The sequence below is a fragment of the Podarcis pityusensis genome (genome assembly GCF_964106645.2).
Source record: "Podarcis pityusensis genome assembly, chromosome: 1".
In the NCBI taxonomy this organism is placed as follows: Eukaryota; Metazoa; Chordata; class Lepidosauria; order Squamata; family Lacertidae; genus Podarcis; species Podarcis pityusensis.
Genome location: NC_138028.1, coordinates 4740298 through 4763017, shown reverse-complemented (window position 1 = coordinate 4763017; position 22720 = coordinate 4740298). Strand labels below are relative to the sequence as shown.

General features: G+C 48.8%; 1 protein-coding gene across 1 annotated transcript in view; it reads left to right on the top strand.

Moving 5' to 3' along the window:
- Positions 1-5502: 5502 nt before the first annotated feature.
- Positions 5503-22720, top strand: part of GNG2 (G protein subunit gamma 2) — a 61591-nt gene continuing 44373 nt past the window's right edge. Inside the window, exon 1 of the mRNA XM_080993443.1 lies at positions 5503-5706. The gene's annotated coding sequence lies outside the window, so the exon portion shown is untranslated. The remainder of the gene's footprint in view (positions 5707-22720) is intronic.

Genomic DNA, 22720 nt, shown 5'->3' with positions numbered 1-22720 from the left:
CTCCGGTGGGGAGTTTCCCTTTGACAAAGTGTAGGATCATGGCAATGAAAATAAGGAATAGAATTGGGGCAATAACACAACCCTGTTTAATACCTGATCCCACTGTTGCTGTCATTATCATGGAGGAGCCGAAGGATGTTCACAAATTGATCTGGGCAGCTGATTTTCAGAAGGACAGTCCACAGGGCAGTGTGATTTACAGTGTCCAAGGTCTTAGTCAGGTCAATAAATGCCATGTACAGCGGTTGGTTTTGCTCTCTGCATTTTCCCTGAAGCTGTCGAGTGGTGAAAATCCTGACTGCTGTCCCCCTAGAAAGTCAAAAACCATTTTGGGATTCAGGAAGGGTAGCCTCGGATATAGTTAGGAGACGGTTTGCTAAGATCCTTAAAATAATTTTGCAAGCTGCAGCTACTAAAGAGATTGTTTCCACAATCCATTCTATCACCTTTAAAAAAAAAAAAAAGATTGATAATTTTGGCATCCCTAAAGTCTGCTGGGATCTCCTCTCTCTCCCATATTTTTTCGATGGTGTAACGTTGGAAAGTGTCAATCACTTTTCCTACCCTCATTCCACATGGGTCAACACTGATGCCAAAATCCAGCATCACCTGAGCTCTGTAAGTGCAGCTTTCTCCCAACTGAAGCGCAGAGTGTTTGAGGATTGGGACATCCACAGGGAAACCCAAATGCTTGTTTGCAAAGCTATTCTACTAACAACTTTACTGTATTCTTGTGAAACATGGACCACATATAAACAACATCTCCAGCTCCTCGAAAGACTCCATCAACGGTGTCCCCGAAAAATTTTACACATCACTTTGAAAGATAGGTGAACTAATGCCAGTGTACTGGAAGAAGCAAAGATCACCAGTGTTGAAGCAATGATTCTTCAACATCAACTTCGCTCAACTAGTCATGCTTTTCAGATGCCTGATGATCGTCTTCCAAAGCAACTACTCTATTCCCAACTTAAAAATGGAAAGCATAATGCTGGTGATCAACAAAAAAGGTTTAAAGACTCTCTCAAGGCAAATCTAAAAGAATGTAGTATAAACACTGACAACTGGGAAACACTGACCTGCGAGTGCTTCAGTTGGAGAACAGCCTTGACCAAAGGTGTCATGGGTTTTGAAGATGCTTGAACTCAGGACGAAGGGGAGAAATGTTCTAAGAGGAAGGCATGCTTGGCAAATCCACACCGTGATCATCTCTTGTCTCCTGGGTCCCCTCCTCTCCTGCCTCTGAGTCTGGACTGCTATCTGCCCCAGCCTCTTCCCGCTCACTAAACCCTGTCGCCTCTTCAACCTCCGACACCACCTCCTCCCAGTCTGCTCCCTCTTCTCGCTCTGACCACTCGTCACCACCCCGCCACCAGTCCCCTGGCTCCATGCCTTATTCCTTTGGGGGGGGGGGGTCCCAAGCTGGTCCCTCCCACCACTCCTCTGCCTCCAGCCAGTCCACGGCAGTTTTCCAGCAACTGCAATACAGACGCATTGCTACCTCCAGCTTGAGTCAGAGCAAACTAGTAGCCATTGATTGCCCTCTCCTCCACAAATTTGTCTGTTCCTTTCTTAAAGGCAGGGACGCGGGTGGCGCTGTGGCTTAAACCACAGAGAATAGGGCTTGCCAATCAGAAGGTCAGCGGTTCAAATCCCCGTGACGGGGTGAGCTCCCGTTGCTCGGTCCCTGCTCCTGCCAACCTAGCAGTTCAAAAGCACGCCAGTGCAAGTAGATAAATAGGTACCACTCCAGCGGGAAGGTAAAAGGTGTTTCTGTGCACTGCGCTGGTTCGCCAGAAGCGGCTTAGTCATGCTGGCCACATGACCCGGAAGCTGTACGCCGGCTCCCTTGGCCAATAAAGCGAGATGAGCGCCAAAACCCCAGAGTCGGTCACGACTGGACCTAATGGTCAGGGGCCCCTTTACCTTTACCTTCTTAAAGGCACCTGGCTGGGCGGCCATCATTGCTGGTTAGTTGCACAAGGCCTCCCACTTTGCTGTTGTGCAACCTGAATTTGCCAGCGCATGACTGAATGCCACCCCAAAATAGCATCAGTCTGGCAGATCCTGAAGACTCCCACCCCTCTTTATGTTGGGGAGATTGTAACCCCGTTAACCCCAAAGCAAACCAGCCCTCTCAGTTGCTTGTCAGGTGTTCTCTAATGTGCTGCCTGCCTGCGTTGTTCTGCGCTATTGGCACCCAGACACATGAATGTACAGCAGCCCTCTGACAGATGACAGATTCCTTTTCCCTCCTGTCTTCCTTGCAAAGTCTCCAGTCCCCACTGGCAGGTTGCCTGCAGTCAGCCAGGGAGCAGGGAGCAGGTTTCTTCAGCTGAATGACCCTGGCTTCCATAAGGCAGCAGAAGGGTGTTTGCCCAGAGCTGGCGGATCAAAGGAGGGAGATGTGAATTTTATTCGGCGGGGAGATGGAGACATGAGCTGCTTCAACAGTTAGAATGCCAGGCGTTTTTCAAGGAAGGAAGATTCCCAGAAGCTCCCGATCCCAAGGATACGATGGCAAGGTTTTTAGCCTTTTGGCTTGCCGATCAGAAGGTCGGCGGTTCGAATCCCCGCGGCAGAGTGAGCTCCCGTTGCTCAGTCCCTGCTCCTGCCAACCTAGCAGTTCGAAAGCACACCAGTGCAAGTAGATAAATAGGTACCACTCCGGCGGGAAGGTAAACAGTGTTTCCATGTGCTGCTCTGGTTCGCCAGAAGCGGCTTAGTCATGCTGGCCACGTGACCTGGAAGCTGTACGCCAGCTCCCTCGGCCAATAAAGCGAGATGAGCGCCGCAACCCCAGAGTCGGCCACGACCTAATGGTCAGGGGTCCCTTTACCTTTTATCTGTAATACAGTGTAATCAATTCCCACCATCCCTGCCCACTGGTCTTGCTAGCTAGGGATTATGGGATTTGTAGTCCAAAAAACAGCTGGAGACGCAAGTTTGGGAAGCAAGGGTATAGATCTATCGTTTTGACTTTTTCCTGGCCCTCCTCCCGTTTGGATGTATGTTTCTTGCCCCCCACCCCCTTAAATCCAGGGTCTCTGGTTCTCCACACACACACATGCCCAACCTGTTCAGAACTGCAGACCCAAAGGAGGACTTGTGGGAGAGGTTGGGTGCAGAGAGAGCTAAGAAAGATGTCCCAAACGTCAAGAGTGGTAGACTTGCAGCAAAGCAGCCTGCTGTGTCTTCCTTGCCTTTATGGGCACAGCAGAAGGAAAAGATTTGTGTCATTGCATGTTTATAACAGGGACGCGGGTGGCGCTGAGGGTTAAACCACAGAGCCTAGGACTTGCCGATCAGAAGGTCGGCAGTTCAAATCCCCATGACGGGGTGAGCTCCCGTTGCTTGATCCCTGCTCCTGCCCACCTAGCAGTTTGAAAGCACGTCAAAGTGCAAGTAGATAAATAGGTACCACTCCAGCGAGAAGGTAAATAGCGTTTCCGTGCGCTGCTCTGGTTTGCCAGAAGCGGCTTAGCCATGCTGGCCACATGTACGCCGCCTCCCACGGCCAATAAAGCAAGATGAGCGCTGCAACCCCAGAGTTGGTTATGACTGGACATAATGGTCAGGGGTCCCTTTACCTTTACCTTATGTTTATAATACATTCAAAACGCTGTTTCTTGACTATTGTAGGCGAGTCCCAACTGGGCCAGGACTTGCCATTGCTTCACTGGCCCAGATGAGGGCATAGGGGGCAACTGCTCAAATTTTACAGATAGTTCTCTTTTCTGGGCTCAGCACCCGAAACCCACAGATAAGGGTAGCATCAAAGCAAGCCAATTAGCTTATATCAAAGTAAGTGAATATGCACATATATGAGCTCATTGCTACAACTACCAATTAACTGTGGGGTTATCTTGACTGCCAATATGGTGTTTGCAGGGCATCTGGAATAGTTCACCTTTGGTTCAACGCACCACTTCACGCACCCCAACCACTGACCCACAGCCCTCCAATTTTATTTATACCCCGCCCTCCCCAGCCAAGGCCGGGCTCAATTAGTGCCATTGCCTTCCGTTAAGAGTTTGGGTGTAATCCTTGACGCCTCCCTTTCCACAGAGGCGCAGGTTACAGCAACAGCCAAGGCGACATTTTTCCACCTTCGCCGCATCAAGCAGTTGGTCCCTTACCTTTCCCGCCCCTACCTGGCCACAGTGATCCATGCAACGGTCACCTCCAGGCTTGACTACTGTAATTCGCTCTACGCGGGGCTGCCCTTGAAGCTGTCCCAGAAACTCCAACGGGTGCAGAATGCTGCAGCGAGGCTCCTCACGGGGTCTCTGCCATGGGAGCATATTCACCCAGTGCTTTTCCAGCTGCACTGGCTCCCGGTGGAGTACAGGGTCTGGTTCAAGGTGCTGGTTTTGACCTTTAAAGCCCTTCACAGACCCTCGTACCTACGGGACCACCTTTCCTGGTATGCCCCACGGAGAGCCTCAAGGTCCATAAATAGCAACACCCTAGAGGTCCCGGGCCCTAAGGAAGTCAGATTAGCTTCAACCAGAGGCAGGGCCTTTTCAACTCTGGCTCCGGCCTGGTGGAACACTCTGCCTCATGAGACCAGGGCCCTGCAGGATCTGATTTCTTTCCGTAGGGCCTGTAAGACAGAGCTGTTCCGCCTGGCCTTTGGCTTGGAGCCAATTTGATTCCCTCCCTCTCTTTCTTTTCCTTCTCCTCCTGTGATGAGGCTGCATTTTAATATTTTAATGTTTCAATATTTTAATGTTGTATTTTAATCTTGTTTTTAAGTTGTATTCATTCAACTTGTTTTTATTATTGCTTGTTAGCCGCCCTGAGCCCGGCCTTGGCAGGGGAGGGCGGGGTATAAATAAAAATTATTATTATTATTTCTTGTTTTCTAACTCTTGCGCCCAGCAGTTTCTGCATTCAAGCTATATTTAGCCCCACTTCCTCTTTAAGACGCTGTCTTGTGCTGAGCCCGGCCATCAGGTCCACCTAGCTCTGTGCTGTCGGCACGGGCTGGCAGCAGCTCTCCCAGTCCTACCCGGCGATGCTGAGGATTGTGCCAGAGGAGCCACTGCCTGGTCTACTCCAGTTTAGCAGATAGCTCAGTCGGTAGAGCAGGAGCCCCTTAATCTCAGGGTCCTGGGTTCAAGTCCTGCGTTGGGCAAAAAGATCGGGGTGTGTGTGTGTTGGACTAGATCACCCTTGTGGGGGGTGGGACCCTTCCAACTCTACGATTCTAATCTCAGGGAACATCCCTTTCCAAGGAACCCAGCGAGATGCCTTCTACTGAGCGAGTCAGAGCATGGGGTCTGCCCGGCTCAGTGCTGTCTGCACGGGCTGGCAGCAGCTCTCCAGGATTTCAGGCGCGGGAGAGCACAGCTGAGCAGAGAACGAGTCTGCAAGGGAGAAGCATCACGCAGCAGCTCGAGGAGGAGAGGAAGCGGTAGTTGCCGTGTTTCCTGTACAACGGGGAGCTGATTTCACACACACACACACACACACAGAGAGAGAGAGAGAGAGAGAGAGAGAGAGAGAGAGAGAGAGAGAGAGACTGGGTGGGGACTCGCATCTGAGGCTCAGCTCAGCTCTCTAGCGATCCAGCTGTTGCTGCTACTCCCGGCTCTGGGACTCAGGAAAGGAGGGGGGGCATTTTGCTTCTGACCACATCTGGATCCAGGAGGGAGGAGAGAGACTCCGCTGTGCGCTCCGGTTTGTGAAATCTTCATCCAGGTAAAGGAGAGGGCGAAAGCCCACTAAACGTGCTCGGGGGGGGGGGTGTCTCTATCCCTTTTTTTCCTGGGCTGTAGGTTTTCTTCCTTTTTCTCCAACGCGATGGTTAAGGGGCAGCCTCGTTTCCTATGCATGCATCTGATCGATCGATCGATCTCTCCAATTTCCCACCTTTGGGTTTGTGGCGCCTCCAGGCGCGAACGGGGTTTTCACAAGGGACTGGGGTGGGCTGACAAATCCTTGCAAGCAAAATATGATCCTCCGTTTGGGGAAGGAATCTTGCAAGCGGGGAATGTGTCGAGGGAGGGAGTCCAATAACACGTCTCTCCCCGCCAGTGCAAAAGAAATTGATGGGAATGTGGGTGGTGGTGTTTTTTCATTCAGCCAGAGAACAAAACACACAAACACACACACACTTTACGCCTCAAAGACTCTTTGCAAAAATTGCATTTAATTTAATTTGGCGTCACTCCGGAGTGGTTGCATCGCCAGCGCTCTGCCTAATTTGTAATGCACGTGAATTATTATATATATATATATTTAAAAAACACCCTCCCCTCCTTTCTGCGAGGGATCTTCCTGGGTGGGCGAGGGACCCCTTCCCACCTGGATCTGTTTGCAATCTCTTTGTTCGGAGCAAGTAGCATTTTCTGGCATGCCTGGACTCCCCTCCCATGTCTCATGCTGGGGATGATGTTGATCCGGAGAGTCTTGTCTGTCTGATTCAGATACTGAAACTCATGGCAAGCATTGGGATCCCACCCAATATGTGTATATATTAAATCCTTCTGTTCGGCTTTGTTTAAAGTTGTTTCCTCCTTCTCCAGCTGGAAAAGCTGTCTTTTTCAATTCTTTTAAGTTGGGGGGAGAGGAAAATCTGCGTATTGGCTCCTTCTTCTGGAAATATTTCTCTTGTGTTAGCATATTTTTTAAATTTTATTTTTAGGCAGTGGTAGGTGGTATTACTGCTCTGATGGCAAACGGGTGGGCAGGAAAGCTGGCGAGGGTGGGCAGCTGTGTTCTGCTGGCAGCGTGCACGAAGGCAAGATTGCCAAACTGCCGAGAAAGACTCTGGTGTTTATTTTTTTTTAAGATGGGTGGATGGATGGACAGATAAGCATTAAAACTGGGTGGGCAGATTGAACGGGCAGTCTGACTCAGGGCAAACCAGCCCAGCCTACTCTTTTACCCCTCACCTCCACCCCACCAGACCATTCATAAAATGACCTGGGATGGGGACTCTACAGGATGTTGACATTGTGGAAGAAGCCCAAGCCTTGCAAAAGGGTGAGTGGCCATTGACAAAGCAGGTCATGCCACAGGGTCCAGCCTCTGGGAACAAAGACTGAATTTAGAAGACTTTGGCCTGCCTGCTAATCCTGGATGAATGAGATCTGGCCTTTCTCCTGCCTTTCATTTTTTTTAAAATCATTTTTTTAAAAAAAGAACAAAAACTGGAGATCAGCTTTTCAAGCAGCTCCACCACAAATATATGCACACACACACACACACACACACACACACACACCATCATCCTATAGAACAAGGCAGAACAGTCCAAACTTCACCTTTCTACTCCTTTTTCTTAAAAAGGAGGGTTGGGGAGAGATTAATTCTTAGGTGGGTGTAGAGTAGAAGATGGTTGAACCCAGGTCTCTGAGATGGGGAAACGCTTTGAATTCTGGTTTCGTAAGGGGCAGAGATCTAAGAAGGAAGAAGCAACTGCAGGGAAAAGAGAAGTGAGCTCTAGCAAAATAAGCATCTTTTGTTTTGAATGCTGAGAACTCAGCTTTGAGGAGGTGAGGCAGGGCAGGAAGAGGAGAGGCAGATATTTTGACTCTCAAGATTGGAGGCAGAGATGGGAGTGGGAGGGAAGAAACTCGGGTGGAGATTCAACCCCCACGTTTATGAGGCAATTAAAAAATGACACCCCCTCCGCCTCGTTTGCCGCCCCCCATTAATTTTGCGCTAATTGACTGTTACAACCCATAAAGCTCAATGGTCCTTAGCCTCTCCGCTCCCAAGTTCATCCCAAGACAAAGATACCTGTTGTCTCTTAGGAGGAGAGTTTTATTAGGGCCTTGGAAGGGGGGCGGTCTCTGCTTTATTTAAAAAGAGCCTGGGAACCCTTTTGCTTCTCGGCAAGGATTGCCTGGCCAGGTTCTCAAACTTGCTGGTCCCGTTGACCTCTCCTTCAGTCCAGCCACCATCCAAAAGGAACTCATCAGCTGTTCCCTGGGGGGAAAGACCAGCCTGTTATTTCAGGGTGCATGCTCTCCGTGGGGTGGTTTGGCACTGCCAGTTGTCTGCGTGGATCTCGAAATGGCCACATCTGCCTCTTGATTTCTGATTTCGCGACGGGAGGTCCTATACCACACCCATTCGGCCGCTCCTTCCATATTAACTGGATTTTATGGAATCCTCTGATTCAAATCCTCTTTTGTGCCATATGGCCATGCATGGAACTGACATGCAATTGGCTTAAAGATGAGGTAGAAAGCCACTTGGCTTCTCTGTATTTCCTCCCCTTTCTGCTTTCCAGAGATGCTTTGCATCACCTCGGTGGGCGTGGCGTGCTCCGAAAGCCTCCATAATGCAGACAGTGGTAGAGGGTTTTTTTGGTTGGGTGGGAGCGGACAGCTAAGGAAGGCTTGATAAACATTTGTAAAATATAACTGCCCTGGAGAAAGTAACAACTCTCCACACACCTCTGCTGGTTGCGTCTCATAGTAAATAAAAGGTAAAGGACCGCGGACGGTTAAGTCCAGTCAAAGGCAACTAGGGGGTTGCAGCGCTCATCTCGCTTTCAAGCCGAGGGAGCCGGCGTTTGTCCGCAGACACTATACCTGAAGGAGCGTCTCCACCTCCATCGTTCTGCCTGGACACTGAGGTCCAGCGCCGAAGGCCTTCTGGTAGTTCCCTCACTACGAGAAGCCAAGTTACAGGGAACCAGGCAGAGGGCCTTCTCGGTAGTGGCACCTGCCCTGTGGAACACCCTCCCACCAGATGTCAAAGAGAAAAATAACTACCAAACTGTTAGAAGACATCTGAAGGCAGCCCTGTTTAGGGAAGCTTTTAATGTTTAATAGGTTATTGTGTTTTAGTGTTCTGTTGGAAGCCGCCCAGAGTGGCTGGGGAAACCCAGTCAGATGGGTGGGGTATAAATTATTATTATTATTATTATTATTATTATTATTATTATTCCGGGTCATGTGGCCAGCAGAACTAAACCACTTCGGTGCAACGGAACACCGTGACAGACACCAGAGCGCACGGAAACACCGTTTACCTTCCCGCCGGAGTAGTACCTATTTATCTATTTTCACTGGTGTGTTTTGGAACTGCTAGGTTGGCAGGAGCTGGGACAGAGCAACGGGAGCTCACCCCGTCACGGGGATTCGAACCGCCGACCTTCTGATCGGCAAGCCCAAGAGGCTCAGTGGTTTAGACCACAGCGCCACCCATGTCCCTGCTTCTCATAGTAATTCATGTTGGGATGGCCCAATTGATGGGCCCCCAAAGTGCCCACATGACGGGGTAATGACAAGGATTTGAAAAGCTGTAGGTCTGTGATAGAGCATCCGCCTTGCAGGCAGGAGGTCCCAAGTTCATTCCCCAACTTCTCCAGGTTGGGCTGGGAGAATAAACCAAGGGTAACTGCTGCCAGCCCGTGTAGGCAATGCTGGTTAAGATGGGCCAGTGATATAAGGCATGTCCCTTATGGGGATCAAACCTGCAAACTTGGCGTTTATCAGCATCAGGCTCTAACCAACTGAGCCAATTTTATTCTAATCCTAAAAGAGGATTAGCTATGAATCCATGGAAGTGGGAAGATCTACCAAAAAAAAAAAACAAATCTCCCGAACTGAGTGGGCCTATGTGGAAACTTTTATAGAGCACAACAGCGCTGGATTGGTTCACTGAGGTCACCTGATTTCCGGGACCAGGAGGATTCTGGGTTGTGGTAGTAGAACCCCAACTTGAGGTCTCCAACTGGTGGCCTTGTGGACATCTGGAGTAGAGGAGTGGTCTTGGGTTGACTACAACTCCCATCATCCACATCCATCTTAGCCAGTGGTCAGGACTGATGGGTGTTGTAGTCCCAACAACATTTGGAGGGCACCAGGTTGGAGAGCGATGGGAGAGAGCCTTGGCGTGTAGCTTCCAGGGCTTCTGGTTCTGATCTCCCCCTGGGCAGATGCTGGAACAGATTTTCTAAGTAGTGGCTTGCTAATCTACTGATATGCGTCTTGTGGAAGTCCTATACAGAACCTGTTTTGCGGGCAGAAGGTCCCGGGGGTCAGTCGCTTGCGTCTCCCGTTAAAAGCATCTGCAGCTGAGGGCAGGAAATGTCTGCTCCTCTGCCCAAGGCCCTGGAGACCTGCTGCTGGCAGTCCGAGTGGGCAATAGTGGGCTTGTCTGACCTAATGTAAGGAAGCTTTTTGTGTGAATCACCATGTTAGAAGCTAAAATGGGAACAGGCTTGTGCCTGTAGCCCCTGGTTGAATGCAGCTCCTGCGTATCATTTCCATAGCTCTCTTAATTTGCTAAGTGCTGTGTGGGCCTTACAGCTTCATGGGGTGGTCCAGCGGTCTGACTCAGTACGGATGTTTGGGGGGAAGTGACCCAGCTCAGCAGGAAGAGGTTCGATCCTCCAGGTAGGGATGGGAACGACCCCCCTGCCTGAAACCACAGGGCATCGCACCCACAGCGCCACCCGAGTCCCTTCCAACATGTTGTTGTTGTTGTTGTTTAGTCGTTTAGTCGTGTCGGACTCTTTGTGACCCCCTGGACCAGAGCACGCCAGGCACTTCTGTCTTCCACTGCCTCCCACAGTTTGGTCAAACTCATGTTTGTGGCTTCCAGAACACTGTCCCACCATCTCGTCCTCTGTCGCCCCCTTCTCCTTGTGCCCTCCATCTTCCCAACATCAGGGTCTTTTCCAGGGAATCTTCTCTTCTCATGAGGTGGCCAAAGTATTGGAGCCTCAGCTTCAGGATCTGTCCTTCAAGTGAGCACTCAGGGCTGATTTCCTTCAGAATGGAGAGGTTGGGTCTTCTTGCAGTCCATGGCACTCTCAAGAGTCTCCTCCAGCACCAGAATTCAAAAGCATCAGCCTGTTCAGAAATTGACAGGCGAGCGAAGGGATTTCCTTCAGACGCTGCTCAAAAGGCCACACCTGCTCTGCCGGCCAATGCACTCTTGGAGGAGAGTCTAGACGAGCGCAGAATGGAGAGGGTCCCACAAAGACAGCTGTGGCTCTGGCAGGGAAGCCACAAAGCAGAGGGCCATTGCAGACCTGGTCAAGAGCGTCACGCGCTTGACGTCTTGGAGGAGGCTGAGATGTCAGGATTAAGCCCCTGATATTGAAAGAGAAAGTCGGTTTAAATCGGAAGCAGTAGAAACACACGCCAGCAACGAGGCCCTGTTGCCCCTGGATAATAATAAAGGGTTGTGCCCAATGATGTTTCTCTTCTTCTGCCTGCACAGTGGGACTTCCTCTCCCCCTATGCCTCCCCCAAATGTGTACTGGGGTTCCCCCAGCCCTTTGGAGCAAAATTGGGAGAGATAAAGCAAACATGCAAGAGAAGGAAGAGGAAGTCCTGTGGTCTATGCAGAACATCCTTTTGCTAATGGGGTGACTTCGTTGCATCCAGCCGTGTTCTGAGCAGATGACACAACACTGATGGCAGAAAGTGAGGAGGAATTAAAAGAACCTTTTAATGAGGGTGAAAGAGGAGAGCGCAAAATATGGTCTGAAGCTCAACATCAAAAAACGAAGTTCATGGCCACTGGGCCCATCACCTCCTGGCAAATAGAAGGGGAAGAAATGGAGGCAGTGAGAAATTTCACTTTCTTGGGCTCCATGATCACTGCAGATGGTGACAGCAGCCACAAAATTAAAAGATGCCTGCTTCTTGGGAGAAAGGCGATGACAAACCTAGACAGCATCTTAAAAAGCAGAAACATCACCTTGCCAACAAAGGTCTGTCTAGTTCAAGCTATGGTTTTCCCAGTAGTGATGTATGGAAGTGAGAGCTGGACCATAAAAAAGGCTGACTGCCGAAGAATGGATGCTTTTGAATTATGGTGCTGGAGGAGACTCTGGAGAGTCCCATGGACTGCAAGAAGATCAAGCCTATCCATTCTGAAGGAAATCAGCCCTGAGTGCTCCCTGGAAGGACAGATCCTGAAGCTGAGGCTCCAAGACTTTGGCCACCTCATGAGAAGAGAAGACTCCCTGGAAAAGACCCTGATGTTGGGAAAGATGAAGGGCACAAGGAGAAGGGACGACAGAGGACGAGATGGTTGGACAGTGTTCTCGAAGCTACCAGCATGAGTTTGACCAAACTGTGGAAGGCAGTGGAAGACAGGAGTGCCTGGCGTGCTCTGATCCAGGGGGTCACGAAGAGTCGGACATGACTAAATGACTAAACAAATGCTAGTCCTATGCGTTGTGAATATAAGAGGAGCCAGCAGGATCAGGCCAGTGTCCCACCTAGTCCAGCATCCTGTTCTCCCAGTGGCCAACCAGTGGGAAATTGGGAAGCAGAATTCGAACATAAGAGCAACTCTCCCCTCCAGTGGTTTTCCGCAACTGGGATTTAGTAGTATTGCTGCCTCCATCTGTGGAAGCAGAACACAGTCATTGACTTCAGTGGGTCTACTCTGAGTAGGACTAGCATTGCATACCACCTGATATCTCTAGAAAATATCACCACCGTGACTTATGAACTAATCACCTTCTATGCATGTCCCAAGGCGACTGACGAACCCGCAATCTAAAACCCCGCTAAAAATAGTTTTGAAAACAGAAGAAAGCAACAACTAAACTATAGGTTTAAAGCCGTGCAAAATGAACACCTTAAGTCGGAGACCTTTTCATCCTGGAAAAGCTTGTCAAAGCGAAAAAAAGGTCTTCCATTGTTTCCGGAAAATGCAGAGAGCACCCGGCTATCGTAGCTCAACAGGGTTAGATGAGCGAGATCGGAACTCAGGGCAGCAATTAGCAGGGAAGGAAATTATCCGCAGGTACTCAGAAGACACAATGCGGCATGAAAATGCCCAGTTTTCAGATGTCCACGTCAGTGTTTGCCCCAAAAACAGCCTGCAAATTGTGCAACGGCCGTCTTTCCAGTCTTCCACTAGGTCCGTGGTTCTTGAACTTTTCTTGGTGCCATGAACTCAACTCAAAACTATAAAAAGCATTATAGAAGAAGAAGAAGAAGAAGAAGAAGAAGAAGAAGAAGAAGAAGAAGAAGAAGAAGAAGAAGAATTTATACCCCGCCTCCCCGGCCAGAACTGGGCTCAGGGTGGCTAACACAAATAAAATTACAATAAAATGTAAAAGAAAAGGAAAAAACAGTTAATTAAAATACGGGTTAAAATATGGGTTAAAATACAATTTTAAATGCAGCCTCATTTTAGTAGCAGCCCATAAATCAAAACCAAAAGGGGAGGGAAACATAAGGGTCAGACTGAGTCCAAACCAAAGGTCAGGCGGAACAGCTCCGTCTTGCAGGCCCTACGGAAAGATGTCAAATCCCGCAGGGCCCTGGTCTCTTGTGACAGAGCGTTCCACCACGTCGGGGCCAGTACTGAAAAGGCCCTGGCCCTAGCTGAGATAACTAAAGAACTACTAGACTGTAATCGATAAAAATAACAGCCAAGTGACAACCCATAAAACAATATATAAAAGACCATGCAAAAAGACTGAACTGAGCAACCAAGTCACATAGCAGAATATAATATCTGGATTTTCAATCTTGTATCTTTTCTCCCATCTCTGTTCCAAAAGAGTATGTGTCATTGAGTGCTGGCACTATTTTCGCCCCCGAGGCTGGTTATAATGGGATCTTTCTAACAGCACACAGTTTTCTGTATCATCAAGTTCCTCCATGCCAGGGCTGGGGCTGCTGGATCTCTGCTCCATTGTTCCTTGTGAAATCAGCGTCATTTAAGGAGGGGGAAAAAATCTCGTTTCTGTTTCTGCAAGTGGTGCCTCTCTTCAGAGGGACAGGGAGTTGGCAAACAGATTCTATTCAAAGTATGTTCTCTTGGATCTAAGAAAGCAAAAACATAAACGAATTTTGTGGGGCTCGATGGGTCATCGGTCTGATTCAGCAGGCTCTTCTTCAATTTATTGTAGTTCTGTGAACCACCCGATAGTGTGTTGCAGATCACTCTTAGAGAATCACCTGTGATTTTTTTTTTAATCACAAGTACAGGCCCTTCCCTGTGTCCCTATTTTTCCAGGGACAGTCCCGGATTTACAGACGCCATCCCTGTTTCTAATTTGTGCTTATCCTTAGGACATAGGGACGCGGGTGGCGCTGTGGGTTAAACCACAGAGCCTAAGACTTGCTGATCTGAAGGTCGGTGGTTCGAATCCCCACGACGGGGTGAGCTCCCGTTGCTCAGCCCCAGCGCCTGCCTACCTAGCAGTTCAAAAGCACGTCAAAGTGCAAGTAGATAAATAGGTACCGCTCCAACGGGAAGGTAAACGGTGTTTCCATGCGCTGCTCTGGTTCACCAGAAGCGGCTTAGTCATGCTGGCCACATGACCCAGAAGCTGTACGCCGGCTCCCTCGGCCAGTAAAGCGAGATGAGCGCCGCAACCCCAGAGTCGGTCACGACTGGACCTAATGGTTAGGGGTCCCTTTACTTATCCTTAGGACAGGGGTAGGAAAACTAAGGCCCAGGGGCCGGATCCAGCTCAATCGCCTTCTCAATCCGGCCCGCGGTCAGTCCAGGAATCAGCATGCTTTTACACGAGTAGATTGTGTGCTTTTATTTAAAATGCATCTCTGGGTTATTTGTGGGCCACAGGAATGCATTCATTTTTTTCCTCCAAAATATAGTCCGGCCCCCCACGAGGTCTGAGGGGCAGTGGACCGGCCCCCTGCTGAAAAAGTTTGCTGACCCCTGCCTTAGGACATCCCTATTTTCATTGGAGAAATGTTGGAGGGTGTGGAGTTGTGTGACGCCTGAGATAAAAAGAGTCAGCCTTTAGAAGACATCTGAAGGCAGCCCTGAACAGGGAAGTTTTTTAAATGTTTAATGGTTTATTATGTTTTTATCTATTTTGGAAGCTGCCCAGAGTGGCTGGAGCAACCCAGTCAGATGGGTGGGGTATAAACAACAAATTATTATATTATTATTATTATTATTATTATTATTATTAACATTCCTATTTTCATCAGAGAAATGTTGCAAGTTATGCAATTGCAGCTAATTTTAAGACTTATTCACAACTTCCTTCCATTTACCTTTGCCTGGAAAGAACGGTGCAAAAGTTAAGTTTGGATAAGTCCTTAGTTTCACCCTTTCAACTTTCTAGACAAATAACTCTACGCTAGAGCAGTAGATCATGGAACTGGCCAGAGGGGAGCTGACCCCGGATTCCATCTTAAGTGATGCCCAGTGAATGTTACTGACCCGAGCAGGAACAGTGACTATAACCCTATCACATTCAATATATAGAAGCATAGAATTGTAGAAGTGGAAGGGACCACGAGGGTCATCTAGTCCAGCCCGTGTGGAACTCGAACCCACAACCCTGAGATTAAGAGTCTCGTGCTCTGTATCTGCAAATAGACAGTTGCCAAGAAAGTCCAACAGAGTCACATTTGACGTCAGGAAGAGAAACTTCCGAGAAATGAAGGGAGTGGGAAAGAGGAAGTTGAAAAGAAAAGACGAAAGTAGTTAAATCTCTCCAGAGGGCTGGAGGGCTATTCAGTTATAATTGAATTAATTATTTCCATCTGTCTACACAATGGAAGATGCAGGGCGGATTCCTGTATCCGAGCAAACTTTCGCAGGAAGCAAGTCTGAGCAACTGAGGTCATGATATCAGGCAAAGTTCTGGGCCTTATTGACAAATGAAAAACAAACTATCAGGTTCGGTTGGGATCAATCCGAGAGGTCATAAAGAACTCAGAAGTGAAATTGCTTCCAAAAAAGTAAAGTGACTATTCCCTAATTTCAGCTTCCATGTCTGAGGAATGGAAAACATGTAACAGCAGTTACCGTATTTTTCGCTCTATAAGATGCACCAGACCACAAGACACACCTAGTTTTTGGAGGAGGAAAACAAGAAAAAAAATATTCTGAATCTCAGAAGCCAGAAGAGCAAGAGGGATCGCTGTGCAGTGAAAGCAGCAATCCCTCTTGCTGTTCTGGCTTCTGGGATAGCTGTGCAGCCTGCATTCGCTCCATAAGACGCACACACATTTCCCCTTACTTTTTAGGAGGGAAAAAGTGAGTCTTATAGAGCAAAAAATACGGTATTGAAAAGGGATTCAGGAGGTATCTGGGAAATTACAGGTTGGTGAGTTTAATGTCTGTTGCAGGAAAACCCGTGAATAGCACAATTAAAGATAGATTCCCACGTATATAGAAGAAGAAGTCTTGTTGAAGCAGAACCAGCATTGCTTCTGTAAGGTTAAGACCTGTTGCATGGGGAAAGGGATTAGAAATGAAAGCGTTGCTATAACAACGCCGTTATACACATCTGTGGTGCAGCTGCATTTGGAATAACTCACCTCAAAAAGGGTATTGTAGAGTTGGAAAAGGTTCAGAAAATGACGGCTCAAATGTTCAAAGGGATGGCGAGGAGGAAAGCTTGCAGCATTTGGGGTTTTTTAGTTTGGAGAGCAGGCAAGTAGAAATTTATGAAATTATGCATGGCACAGAGAAAGTGGATGGAGGAAAGGTTTTTCCTCCCTTTCTCCAAACACTAGGGCTGAATCTAGACATATATTAAAAAACGCTCTGGAAAAAAGTTTTTTAAAATATATTGAATTTGCCATTAGCTCACCATCGCCATCTAGTGTCACCTTTGTATAATGCACTTAAACCGTTATATTTGCAGCTGTAGAGCTGAGTCCTAGGGTCCTACATCCTGGGTCATTGTACGTGTCGGTGAAGAGCGCATAAGTCTGCCCACCCCATTATGCCCCGCCATGCGCCCTTCCAAGTCCGAAAAAGGCCTGCACATGCACAGCTGGGCATTCTTTGAATGCATGCGAAACTGGTGTTGCCTGTACATCTTCACGCATAGCAGGGAGTTAAATTAGAAGGAGACAAAGTCATAAGGCCACGTTGTTCTACCTCAATAGAAGACTCTCTGCATCTCCAGAGGTGTTACGCCTTTGAAAACCTTTTCTGGAAGGAACCACAAGCCACCTGAGAACAGGATGCTGGATCTGAGGGGCCTTGGGTCTAATCCAGCCCGACTCTTCTTTTGTTGCTGTGCAGAATGACATCCTTCTGTACCAGGTGGCATGCACACATTCCATTCCTGTTGGGACAGGGCTCCTCCTCCTCCTCCTCCTCCTCCTCCTCCTCCTCCTCCTCCTTCTTTGGCAATCACCTGTAGCTGAGTAAGACTGTCTTCCATATACAGTGGTACCTCAGGTTACACACGCTTCAGGTTACTGACTCCGCTAACCCAGAAATAGTGCTTCAGGTTAAGAACTTTGCTTCAGGATGAGAACAGAAATCGTGCTCCGGCGGCACGGCGGCAGCCGGAGGCCCCATTAGCTAAAGTGGTGCTTCAGGTTAAGAACAGTTTCAGGTTAAGAACGGAGCTCCGAAACGAATTAAGTACTTAACCCAAGGTACCACTGTACACGGTTTTAACAATGAGCCCGTAAGTGACTGTGGAGGCCAATTCTGGATCCACACGTCCTTCCACAGTGGGGACATTGGTTTCCGGGTGGGAGTTGATCATGGTGTGGATTTGCCAAGCGTGCCTTCCTCTTAGCACATTTCTTCCTTGCGTCCTGAGTTCGAGTGTCTTCAAAGCCCATGACACCTTTGGCAAAGGCTGTTCTCCAACTGGAGTGCTCCGCAGGCCAGTGTTTCTCAGTTGTCGGTGTTTATACTACATTTTTTTAGATTTGCCTCGAGATGGCAGGCATTGCAGGGAGGAGGCGCTTTTGACCATTCCCTGCATGCAGAAAAACAGCTCATCAGGGACCTGCTAATCTACCAGGTGATGCTGAAGTTCTAAATCAGCATGTGATTTCCAGGAATAAAGAACGGGGCAAAGGGGTTTGAACAGGAGTAGCCAACCTGGCACCCTCCAGAAGCTGTCAGACTACAACTCCCGTCAGCCCCAGCCAGCAGGACCAATGGTCAGGGCAGGGGTTGGAATAAATGACCTTCAGGGGTCCCTTGCAACTCTACAATTCGATGATTCTGTTATTCTGTCCATCTGAAACCAGATTTTTCCGCTTAACAGGAAACAAAGGAGAAGGGGGGGGGAATGTGGTCTTCATAGGTAGCATCCTTTATTTTATTTTTTTAGTCATTGCAGACTCAACAAAAGCGTTGCACCTTCCCTCAGGAGGCTTCCCTCCGGCAACGCAGCCTCTCCGTGCGAAATCTCCGAGGGCTCCAGCAATTGTTGATAATTGTGTTGCGTCTGCATTGCTAGACGCAGAACGCAACCTGGTCTCCCGAAAGCCCAGGTGGAGACTTCCATGAGACTTTGCCCCGGCGGCCTCTCCGTGTCGGGAGAAGCTGAGCTCTCCGGATTAATAATTTTCTGCACGCTTGCTCTAATTTGATTTCCGTGTTTCCCCAGTGTCCGAGAGCGCTTGCAATATATCCACCGCTGTGTGAGTTTCAGAATCGTACTGCGTGCATCACAGAAAGTTGGGCATAATATGGAACTTGTCGAAATGTCCAGCTTTAGTTTTAACCGAATATGCTGGTTTCTAGTCCCTAAAATACTCGCTGACTTATGAGATACAGTGGTACCTTGGTTCTCAAACTTAATCCGTTCCGGAAGTCCGTTCCAAAACCAAAGCGTTCCAAAACCAAGGTGCGCTTTCCCATAGAAAGTAATGCAAAACGGATTAATCTGTTCCAGACTTTTAAAAACAACCCCTAAAACAGCAATTTAACGTGAATTTTACTATCTAACGAGACAATTGATCCATAAAGTGAAAGCAATAACCAATGTACTGTATAATAAAATAAGGCAGTATTGTAGATGATAAGAATTAAAATTATTTTTTTTTCTTACTCGCATCGATGATAGTCATTGTTTGGATGGGGGGCTTTTATCCACTTGCGCATTCACACAATCAAGCAGTAGCTGAACTGGGTTCCACACAGTCACAAAAACAAATTAACCGAAAAAGCCTCAAAAACAAAAACGCAAAATAAATAGCAAAAACAAAAGCGCCAAACTTCATCCGTTCCGGAAGTCAGTTTGACTTCTGAAATGTTCGAAAACCAAGACGCAGCTTCTGATTGGTGCAGGCGCCCCAGAAACAATAGCCGACAGCCGCATTGGGCGTTCAGCTTCCGCAAAACGTTTGAAAACCGGAACACTTACCTCCGGGTTTTCGGCGTTTGGGAACCAAGGCGTTTGAGTGCCAAGGTGTTTGAGAACCAAGGTGTACCACTGTATCTTCAAGAGAACAAAATTCTAAGGCGTTTGGACCACATCAGGAAGGCTGAGAGGAGGGTTTTGTGGCCCGGGCAGCCCAGGACCTCCACACACGCTGCCAAAACAATGCTAGGGGCAGCAGTAATTTGTCTTCACCTCCAGAGGTGAACTCCATTGTCTTTCGAGACAGACGGATGTCAGCAACAGTTCTTGACTGCAATGATAGGCTTGTGCTTAGTGCCAGAAGCTAGAGAGGGGCAGAGCGGGGGGGGGGGCAGGCTTCAGAGACTAGTTAGGAACATGGGAGCCCATTTCATACCAAATCAGACCATTGGTCTATCTAGCTCAATACTGCTGGCATTGACAGGCAGCAGCTGTCCAGGATTTCAGACAGCCTACCGAGAGATGCTGAGGATTACAAATGAAAACTTCTGCTGCATGCAAGGCTGATACCCTCCTGTACTGAGTCATTGCCAGCCCTCCAGGAAACATTCATTTGCAAGGCGTTAGGAGCACTGGAAACTGCCTTATATTGAATCAGACCCCGGGTCCATCTAGCTTGCTACTGCCCACACTGGCTGGCAGCACCTTTAAGGAAGGAGGAGCTGGCGCTTGTCCTGAGGAGCAGCGGCAGTGTGATAGCATCCCATGGCCTCTCCATGGCTGCTGCTGCCGGCCTCTTCCCTTGGGTAGCTCATAGCAGCTGCTGAAGAGCGGGCAGGGAGGAGGAGAGGCTGCTGAGGCCCAGCCTTGCATGATACGCCAGCCCTAAGGTGCAGGCAGAGGGCAGGGCTGCCCCGGGTGGGAAGAAAGGGGAAGCAGAGCACAGGGAGTCTTCGTTTTTCTGAAAAATAAAAACTTTGTGTGTCTGCATCTAATGATGCCCCTTTCTAAAATACAGTGGACGCTCGGGGTGTGAACGTGATCTGTGCGGGAGGCACGTTCGCAACCCGCATCTGCGCATGCGCGAGTCGCGATCCGGCACTTCTGCGCATGCGCAAAGCACCATTTAGCACTTCTGCGCATGCGCGACTGCCAAAACCTGAAAAACGCAACCTGAAGCGGACCCAGCATGAGGTTTGACTACATATTTTGGTGTTTGTTTTTTCTTTCTGTAAATCTACCAAGGAACAAAATAAAAAATAAAATAAAAATTGAGGGGTTTTTTCAGGATGGTGGAGGGCTTGTGTGTTGTGCCCCGCTGGTATCATGGCATTAGCCCTTCTTCTGATAGGAAGTACTGGGAGGGACACAGAAAATGGGGGGTCTAAGAGGGTCAGTTTGGGGGCGAGGAATGAGGAATGTCCCTTTTTTCATCTGAGGAATGTTGGAGGGTATCCGACTCCTTTGTTCTTTGGGTCACAGCAGGCAGGCAGGGCTCTTGGTTTGCGAAACTCTCAGGTTTGCAGAATGCAGCGTGTTGTCTTGATGAACGACACTCGGGTCCTGCCCTATATCCTCCCGCTAACTTGTGGGTGAGTCAGTTAATTCATGGTGCAGTCGGTATTATTTCCTGTGCTTGTTTATGAGAATACACACACGCCCAGAAAGTGGGGAGGGAGGAAAAAAGCGCAGCTTAACGCGATCACAGCTGTTTATAATGGGAGATGATGTCTCGCTTCTAAACTATTTGCAAAGCCTTCTATTAATTGGATTACACAGCTCAGATCGGCAGTTTTATCCCGGGATGCCGCCGCATCTGCCCTACCAGCCACGCAACACATTCATAACGGAGATGTTTAAACAGAAGCCAAGTCTTCTGAGATTACCACCCTTATTTTTCAGCGTTCGCCAGGAATCGGTTTGGTCTCTTTGGGTTTCTATTTTTAAGCAATTCAGCTTTTTATCTGAAATAAAAATTTGAAAGGTGGTGGTGGGAGCCATCACTCCTTCAAGAAACAAAAAAAAAAAAAATGAAATAAAATAAAATAAAAAATGAGTCATAAAAAAAAAAAAACCCACAAGACGTTCACCCACTCGCCTCGTGCTGTTGCTATGGCAATTTGGCTCTGCTGTGCAAGATGGTCTTCGAACTTTTCCCCAAACATCACCCGGGGCTGATTGACACAACTGCAATATGGGCTTTCTCTCCCCCCCCCCCCCGCCTTTGCAATTCCATGTGGAGGCTTAACGTCTGCCAGGAACGCAGCGTTTGTGGCTAGCTGGTTGCACCCGAACAGAACTTCACGCTTGGCAACTAACTCCCGGCTGCCACCGAAAAGGATAATTAGCGTTGCTATTCAGCTTTTCAGCCCCAAAGGGCCCCTGAAAACAGCGAGCAGCATATTTAAATCGGCATCGTCAATCAATCAAGAGACAGAAAATACAGGATGGCAAAGACCTGGGAAGGCTGCAGAGAGCTGTGTTGTTGGCAACTTATATCAGCCTTTCCTGGGCAGGCAGGTGTGGGGGAATCCCTGGTCCTGAATGGGGCAACCGTGCCCCTGAAGGACCAGGTGCGCAGCCTGGGTGTCATTTTGGACTCACAGCTGTCCACGGAGGCGCAGGTCAATTCTGTGTCCAGGGCGGCTGTCTACCAGCTCCATCTGGTACACAGGCTGAGACCCTACCTGCCTGCGCACTGTCTCGCCAGAGTGGTGCATGCTCTGGTTATCTCCCGCTTGGACTAATGCAATGTGCTCTGTGTGGGGCTACCTTTGAAGGTGACCCGGAAACTGCAACTAATCCAGAATGTGGCAGCTGGACTGGTGAATGGGAGCGGCCGCCGAGACCATGCATGATTTTATAAACTCCTACCATGCAACCCTAAGGGACGCGGGTGGCGCTGTGGGTTAAACCACAGAGCCTAGGACTTGCCGATCAGAAGGTCAGTGGTTCGAATCCCCGCAATGGGTTGAGCTTCCATTGCTCTGTCCCAGCTCCTGCCAACCTAGCAGTTTGAAAGCACGTCAAAGTGCAAGTAGATAAATAGATACCACTCCAGCGGGAAGGTAAATGGTGTTTCCTTGTTCTGCTCTGGTTCGCCAGAAGCGGCTTGGTCATGCTGGCCACATGACCCGGAAGCTGTATGCCGGCTCCCTTGGTCAATAAAGCGAGATGAGCACCGCAACCCCAGAGTCAGCCACGACTGGACCTAATGGTCAGGGGTACCTTTACCTTTACCTTACCACGCAACCCTATTACTCGCCTTTTTCTCAAAGCTAAAAAGTCCCAGGCTGCAAGCAACTTTTCCTGACAGAGGCAGCTAAATCTGCTCTTGGGTGTTAGCTTGTGGCAGTGCAAGGAAGCAGGTGCCGACTCTGCAACGGCTGCTTCCACATCACTGTGCGGTTGGGCTGCTGCTTCCTCTTCTGGCGACTTCCTCCCTCCATTCATCAGAGCAGCTAGACAGGAACCAAATACCTGCTCTTGACAGTATCTCACGGTGGGGGTGGAAGTCCACCAGACGTGGTCCTCTGGGATCTCACTGAATGGCCTGGTACCTTAAGTGATGATGATGATGATGATGATGAATACCCTGCTCATCTGGCTGGGTTTCCCAAGCCACTCTGGGCAGTTTCCAGAAAAATAAATACTGTATTCTTCCGTGTATAACACGCCCCCGTGTATAACACGCCCCCTATTTTTGGGGACTCCAAATTAGGAAAA